This window comes from Colobus angolensis, unplaced genomic scaffold (genome assembly GCF_000951035.1).
Source record: "Colobus angolensis palliatus isolate OR3802 unplaced genomic scaffold, Cang.pa_1.0 Scaffold228, whole genome shotgun sequence".
Lineage (NCBI taxonomy): Eukaryota > Metazoa > Chordata > Mammalia > Primates > Cercopithecidae > Colobus > Colobus angolensis.
In genome coordinates, this window is record NW_012115466.1 from 3,143,498 (window position 1) to 3,151,580 (window position 8,083).

General features: G+C 35.7%; 1 protein-coding gene across 1 annotated transcript in view; it reads right to left on the reverse strand.

Moving 5' to 3' along the window:
• The window catches only part of LOC105513302 (inactive N-acetylated-alpha-linked acidic dipeptidase-like protein 2), a 245,318-nt gene that overhangs the window by 23,219 nt on the left and 214,016 nt on the right, over positions 1-8,083 (reverse strand). The gene's annotated exons all lie outside the window — the stretch shown is intronic.

Below are 8,083 nucleotides of genomic sequence, written 5' to 3' on the forward strand. Positions count from 1 at the left end.
ACCATAGCATAATTTTCCTTTGATGGGTAGTGACTCATTCAAACACCTTAGGCAAACAGAATGTGCTGCACTTTAGTAATTATAATAAGGTTATCAATTTTTAAAAGCCAGCCACTTTACTTCATCAATGAGCTGAAGCAATACTAGAAGATTAGGAAGGCTTATCAGTTCAAGACACTTTGAGACAAGTCCAGAAGTTATACAATTAATTTTTAATGATTTCTACATCATCTAGGAGATTCTCATTATACGCAATAAAAGCTGACTTAATAGTGTTTTAAAATTCCTTATTTCACTGAATCACCACAAGGTCTAATAATTCTGTGTTTGAATCCTAATAATATAAATTTATACTTTTGCAGAGAATTACATAAAATGTCTAAGATAGTATTTCGAAAACTGATAGATTTAAGATTTTTTAAAATACAGTTTTTGGAAGTCTCTCCTCCCCTAAACAATTAAAACATAAGTGGCATATAGGGAATTTAACCAACATATAATTGCTGGCAATTTTCTTAATGGTTGATCCATTTTAGAGGAGCCCATGCTCCCAATTGAGTTTTCCATGGAAGATACCAAGTGCATACTTTTCAAAGGTATTCTGATTGCAAATTTTCTGTGTCCCAGATGGTTATTCATTGAGTTAAAATATAACTAGACCAATGCTTACAAATGAAGAAATTATAAATCTTATCTCCAGGACTATTTTCTTCATAAGTCTTCATTTTCATTTTCACTACCAGGGTTTGCTGTCTTTGATGCTAAATTTTTCACTTTATTACCAAGTGAACTTGACAGCCAGAACTAAGTTAAACTTTGAGCTCATCTTCAGTCACAGAGAACCCCAAGAGACATCCTCCCAAGTTTGGGAGAGATAACACTGAATGAAAGAATCTCCTTGTCTCTCAAAACGTTCACAAATGCCTTTCTTTTGAGGTGGTCTATCACTACATTCAATGTTTTATTTTGTTTTTGTTTCTCTTGAGTCTGAATATTATTCATATACTTTAGAAAGTTCTGAAATTTCTTCTTTCATATTACCCTTTATTTCTATAACTTTTAAATTATTTCAAATGAGGTCCAAATATAACTTTTAAAAATCATCCATTGCTGTGAGGAGTAAGAAGTATAAAAACACATTTTTATTCTATTGTTTTACAAGCTCAACTTTCATTTTATATTGAGGGGTACATGGTTTGTTACATAGGTATATTGCATGATGCTAAGGTTTTCAGGTTTGAAAGATCCCATCACCCAGGTAGTGAACACAGTACCCAAAAGGTAGTTTTTCAGCCTTTGCCCCAGCTACCTTTCCCCCCACTGTAGTAGTTCCTGGTGTCCATCATTTTCATCTTTATGTCCAGGAGTACCCAATGTTTAGCTCCCACTTATAAATGAGAACATGTGGTATATGGTTTTCTATTCCTATGTTAATTCACTTAGGATTATGACCTCCAGCTTCATTCATGTTGTTTCAAATACTTCATTTCATTATTTTTTTAGCTGCATTGTATTTCATGGTGTATATATACCACATTTTCTTTATCCTATCTACCATTGATAGACACATGGGTGGATTCCATGTCCTTGCTATGAGTTGCTGTGTCTTTTTGGTATAATAATATACTTTCCTTTGGATATATACCTAGTAGGGATTGCTGGGTCAAATGGTAGTTCTATGAGACATCTCCAGACTGCTTTCCACTGTAACTAAACTAATTTACATTCCCACCAACAGTGCATAAGCATTCCTTTTTCTCTGTAGTCCTGCAGCATCTGTTATTTTTTGTCTTTTTAATAATAACCATTCTGACTAGTGTGAGATGGTATCTTATCATGGTTTTATTTTACATTTCTCTAATAATCAGTGATGTTGAGCATTTTTTTCATATGTTTGTTGGCCTCTGGTATGTCTTGTTTTGAGGAGTGTCTGTGTCCTTTGCCAACCTTTTAATGTCTATGGTTATTGTTTGCTTGTTGTTTCTTATGAAATCTAGATATTAGTCCTGTGTTGGATGCACAGTTTGTAAATATATTCTCCTATTCTGTAGGCTGTCTGATTACTCTGCTGATAGCTTCTTTTGCTATGCCAAAGCTCTTCAGTTTAATTAGGTCCCACTAGTCAATTTTTGTTTTTGTTGAAATTGCTTTTGAGAACCTAGTCATAAATTCTTTCCCGAGGCCCATGTCCAGAATGGTGTTTCCTATGTTTTCTTCTAGGATTTTTATGGTTTGAGGTCTTATATTTAACACTTTAAGCGATCCATTTTACAAGGTAAGAAAACTCAGCATATCTCTATCTTGATTAAAAATAGGAATCCACAACCTTCTTTTAGCAAACTGAGGATTTAGTATTGAGTGCTTAGGCAATTAACTTTAAAAATCAAATGGGAAATAATTAGATAGGCCTTGACATTTACAAAGATTTACAGGATCCCTCCAAATTTCCTTTTAATTTATTGATTCTTGGTTAAATGACAACATGGGTACCAGGAAAGCTGTTGTCTCTGTTGTGGGAAAACACTAGATTGCCTACATGTGTGTTCACAAGAGACATCTCACTTGTTTTTGGATGATTGCAGCCAGATACTGGAAAGCCTGACAAAGTCTTGGATAGGGGCAAGCATTAAGGATAATCCAGAGTGGATACCCTTCCTTCCTGTCAGATTAAACTCTAAATGCAAGAGTTTGTTTTTTGAACAAGAATTTATTAACAATATCTTCAGGAAAAGCACCCAAACTAACCAAGAAACAATCCCATCTCACCATAAGTCATTCAGGGTAAAAGGGCAATCATGTAACAGCCACAAGGGTTTTCCCTCTTTTACAGTTATAAGCACTTTTGATTGTTTCTGCTGCTGAAAAAGCAGGTACTGAGCATCTACGTTGTTGCAGTCTCAGTGCAAGGTGCTGGATAGAGCACTGAAGAGACGGTCCCTGCCCTCATGGAACTTCCAGTTTGGTGTACAATTTATTTAAGCAACTACATACAGCATTACATGATAGTGTTACGGAGGTCCAGCAGCACTCGAGAAAGCTGCCCAACCCAGGCTTGGAGGGTTAGGAAAGGCTCCTCAGAGGAGGTGACAGGTAATCTAACTATTTCTGCCCTCATAGTGAGTGCAATATCATTTTCTCTTTGTGGTTACTATAATTTGTGTCTTTCCCTGAAATGTAGATATCCTCTCATCAACTTCTCCTTTCACACACCTAGACCTGGAGAGTGGTGGAATAGTCATCCTGTTTCAGTGATTGCAGGGTGGCTACATTTCAGGATTTCCAATTGTTCTCTGCAGTGCAGTGAATACAGACACTGAAGGGGCTAACTGGTTGAATCTCAAAGTGCATTCTGTTACACTGGTCCCTGTTATACATCCTTTCACTTGTACCTGGAGCTTGATAGCAATAAGAATAGAGCAAATACCATTATGTGAGAGGGTCTCTGACCTTCTTAATTCAATTCTCTATTTCTCTCTTGCTCTCAGCTACATGGAAACTTACATACCTAAATTCAAAATCAGCTTTCAATTCACTCTACATTACTGATAAAAGGGTTAGGTTTTTCTCTGGTTCAGTGAGCATGGTTTATAACAGTGCAGTTTCCTGAATGTGCTTTTAAAGCTCATAGTGACTTCTGACTCTCTGTCTTTTTTTTTCTCGATGACCTTTGACAAGGATTGCAGCCAGCTGCAATGGAAGAGCTTACCATATGTTGAAAACGGTATTCTGACATCTGCTCTAACATTCCTTGTTTCAAACATAAATACGTGTCTAAAATGACTTGAATTACACAGGCTTGGTTCTCTTCACTGGTGACAGAGCTGGGACTGGTAGGAAATCATCCATTTAAACTGGGATTACTGTACCTTGTATGTTTTTTGACATGGTTTAACAAGATCATTAATTCTGGTTATAACTATCTAATAAAGACTATCCCCTTGCAAACTCTATGTAGAATCTGCTCACTTTGTTTTTTACTCTGAAAGAATCTAATAACAGGCATTAACAGTTTTAGAGCAAGGTTACAAAGCTCTGCAGCATACTAAAACAAGTATCATTTGTTTTCTCAGTGATTTATAGTAAGACTTCAGCAAGGGAGTCTTGACAACAATAGAAGCACTAGATTGTTAAGCATCTCCTACATGTGGGTCCATCACGCAGCACAGTGCCCAAGTAAGTAAATTACATAAGGTCTCAATAGTAATGTCCCGTCCAGGATTCAACTCAGCTCTGACATCAAAGGCAATTGAATTTCCAGGTCTCCTAGCTGCCTTCCTAGTGACTCTTCCTTCTTTTTAAATGTTGGTTAGAAGATTTACAATTTTCTTCTCATATTTTACTCTGATATATTATTAATATATTTAATTGTTGAAAATGAATTTTTAAATCAATAAGTGATTAGATAAAGTACTTTTCAAACTATGTATTATTAAATCATATTTTAAGGTAACAAAAAAATCTTCCTTCTACTTAAAGCCAAGCCGATTTAGTTGGAGTTTTGATTAAAACCAAGCCAATTTTGTTGGAGTTTTACAAACAGCTCCACCAGGAAGGATTTCTATGCAGAGAGTTTTCATTGGCCCCTCCAGATCAGCTCCACCCTTCTTCAGGCTGCTTTGTTCCCAGAGAAGCTAAGAAGTATGAGCTACGTGAATAAGATCACTTCCTCTCTGTTTGTTAGTTGGATTTGGCCAATGAAGGGGGGCAAGAGTTGGACATAACTGGTCAGGGGGAGAATGAGGTCAGAGTGTGTGTTCCCCAAGCTTCCTCCCTGATAAGTCACAGCAAGTTGACCCTGTCCCTTACTCAAGGCCACAGCTACTCCAGCAATGTCTTCTACCTCTCTCCTTTCAGACTGTTGCATCTGCCACTTCCCCTTTAGGGAGAGGGCAGTCAAAGCTCCCTGGTTGCTAGCCCTGAGGCACTTTGCCTAAACTTGTCTACATCTTTACTCAACTTGAGTATACGATCTGTTTCCTGACTGATACAATCCCAAATAAGTAACATATCCTGGACTTGGACCTTAGAGAAATGAGCACCATCACTTGATTTCTTAAGAAACTACATTGTTTGAACCTGTTGTCTTGGTGGTTTTGTTGTTGTTGTTTCCTTCTTTTTCCCAAGATTAAACTATTTTCTTCATGGCAAATCTCTATCCTAACCCAAACAATATCACCATCTTCACAATATAACTTTATAAACTGATTTGCTTTTGATTCTTGCCTGTAAAGGGAGCCTATGTAAGATCTAGACGACAGGTTGAAGAGATCTGGAATAATCCTGGGATGGACCTGGTTCCCGGGTATACAGGATTTCTGAACTTCACATTGCTTTACCCATCATGGAATTTTGACTATTAAGTGACAGCTGAATTATTGCAATGTCACAGAGTAACTCAGCAGGATTTAGGATTATGAAAATATTTGTATCACTTATTAGTTAAATAGTATTTTAAAATTAAACTTCTGATTTGATAAATATGAATGTAGTTGCCTAATACAGATAATTTTAAAGTGCTATTTTACACTACTAAAAAGCTTGAGAAACAAATCCTTCAAAAAACACACTGGGCCGGGTTCAATGGTTCATGCCTGTAATCTCAGAACTTCAGCAGGCAGAGGCAGGAGCATTGGTTTAGCCCAAGAGTTTGAGACTAGCCTGGGGAATGTAGGGAGATCCATCTCTATAAAAAATAAAAGCAAAAAAAAAACAAAATTAATGGGGGCATAGTGGTACATTCCTGTGGCCTCAACCACTGGAGAGGCTAAGGCAAGAGGATTGCTTGGGCCCAGAAGGTGGAGGCTGCAGTGAGCTGTGATCACAACACTGCATTTCAGTCTGGGTGACAGAACAAGACTGTGTCTCAAAAACAGGCTGTTTATTTTTATTTTGCTCTGCCTCCTAAAGCGTTGAGATTACAGGCATGAACCATTGCACCCAGCCCAGTCTATTTTTTGAAGTATTTGTTCCTCAAGCTTTTTAGCAGTTAACAATAACACTTAAAAATTATCTATATTAGGCAGCTACATTCATATTTATCAAATCAGTTGTTTAATTTTTCATACTATTTAATTAATAAGTGATACAAATGTTTTCATAATCCTAAATCCTGCTGAGTTACTCTGTGACATTGCAATAATTCAGCTGTCACTTAAACAGAGTGTTTACCTTTGCATTATAATTATTTTATCTCCTTTTCCTGAACTTTTATCTACTAGTTGACTTTCTCAAAACTGTATACTTATATTGTTTTCACAAACAAAAAGCATAGGCAGCTCCATTTTACAAAAATATTTGTAGAAAAAATATGTTAAGTATGAAATACATTTTTATCACCAAGTTTACAAGTAAAAATTTTCTTTATTAAATAAACCAAAGTTTCTTCAGTTCTTTCTCCACAGATATACTTATAAGTGAAATAGGAAGGGGAGTTTAATATATTGAAATTCAAGCATGATTTCCCTGGCAGCCTATGAGCACTTTCATCTTTCTCTTGAAAAGAGTCTGTGAGAGCTTGCTAAATACAGTTAGGGTTTGTTTTCTTTCTGTGTGTCTTTGGGTTTTCACAAATCAAAACAGATTAAAACATATATATGATAGTTAAATAGTTCTTGCTAAATAATTGGTTAAGATTAAGTTTATAAAATCAAACGAAAAAGTTAGCCCTGTTATATTTAGAGACAAATGGATCAACAGCATTTTCTTGCCCTAAATAATATAAGTGCATTTATAGTTCAATGATAGTAGTAATTCCTAACCACCACTTTGGAAGAAATAGCTGGGGATTTCAAATGTCATTCACAGTTGGAAAAACAACCACACACATAGCCAAACTTCCTGCCCTACAAACAGGATGGAGAGGCACTGATAACAATCATTATTACAAGTTAAGTGGTGTCACAAGCCCAAGTTCACATTTATCTTCCCAGCATCTAGCAAAGAACTAGCTGAGCCAACAATCTCCAAAAATAAGTTTACGGTAGAATGAGGAAAATATCAAGGCCTGTGACCTTGAGTTTCTTTCTCTATCAATAATCCTGTCAGAATGGCAAAAGTACATTGTTTAACCAAAACAAGCTCCTGCAGTTTTCCTTCAAGATTAAGTTGCTGTCTCTATTACCTCACCCAAATAATAATGCTAAATTAGAAAAGATTCAAAGCACTAGACATTTATCCTCTCTTCCTTCAACGTTAACACAACACCATCTCCTTCCACTGTTCTAACAGTAATTAAATGGGTTTTGTTCATGTTAAATAGAAGAAAATAAAGACTCCTTTCCCCTTTTCTTTCTTAAACTTACCAAGAAACTTCTGGGCTTCCCTTGCACCTGTGATCCAGTTTTCCTGCTACCATAATGTATGAGTTCCAGTTGTAGTTAAATACCATCTGTTTTAATCCAGTTGGAGACTTCTATATTTACCCAAGTGCATCTATATATCTCCTTTAATGCAAGGCTTTCATTGATACCACTTAGGAATGGCTAATACAGGCAAAATTACATGGGCACAAGCTCATGGGTTTACTACGATATACAATTTTGTGGTGTATAAAACTATATATATTTGTGCAAGTGAGCAGGTGAAACTAAATAACTGATTTTATTCCTTATATTTGGAAAATGAATGGAAGATAAGAGAAGCACATGTAACAGCAACAGATGTAATAGACATAATATTTCTGTTTAAAATTCCAGTGTAGATTTATTTTCTCTTACTTTATTTTCACTGAATAATAAAACCAGCTGATCAGAATTCTGCTTATAACATGCTTTCTTTGCTGCTTAAAATTGTTATTGACTTGTGAAAGACCATTAGCTTTGTCATCTGCACATGAACTAATTCCAATTTATTTAGGCTTTTCTCATTGGTAATATTTTCTGGCATTTTAATGAGGTTGTTGCCCTGCTCTACCCTTAAATACTTCCTATTCCTTTTTTTTTAAGAAAAGAAAGAAAAATGGATGACTACATTACTATGTCTTTATATAATTTCAAAAATATTATGCCTTTTTGAAGATTTTTTTTTTTTTTTTTTTTTTTTGATATGGAGTTTCACTCTTGTTGCCCAGGCTGGAGCGCAATGG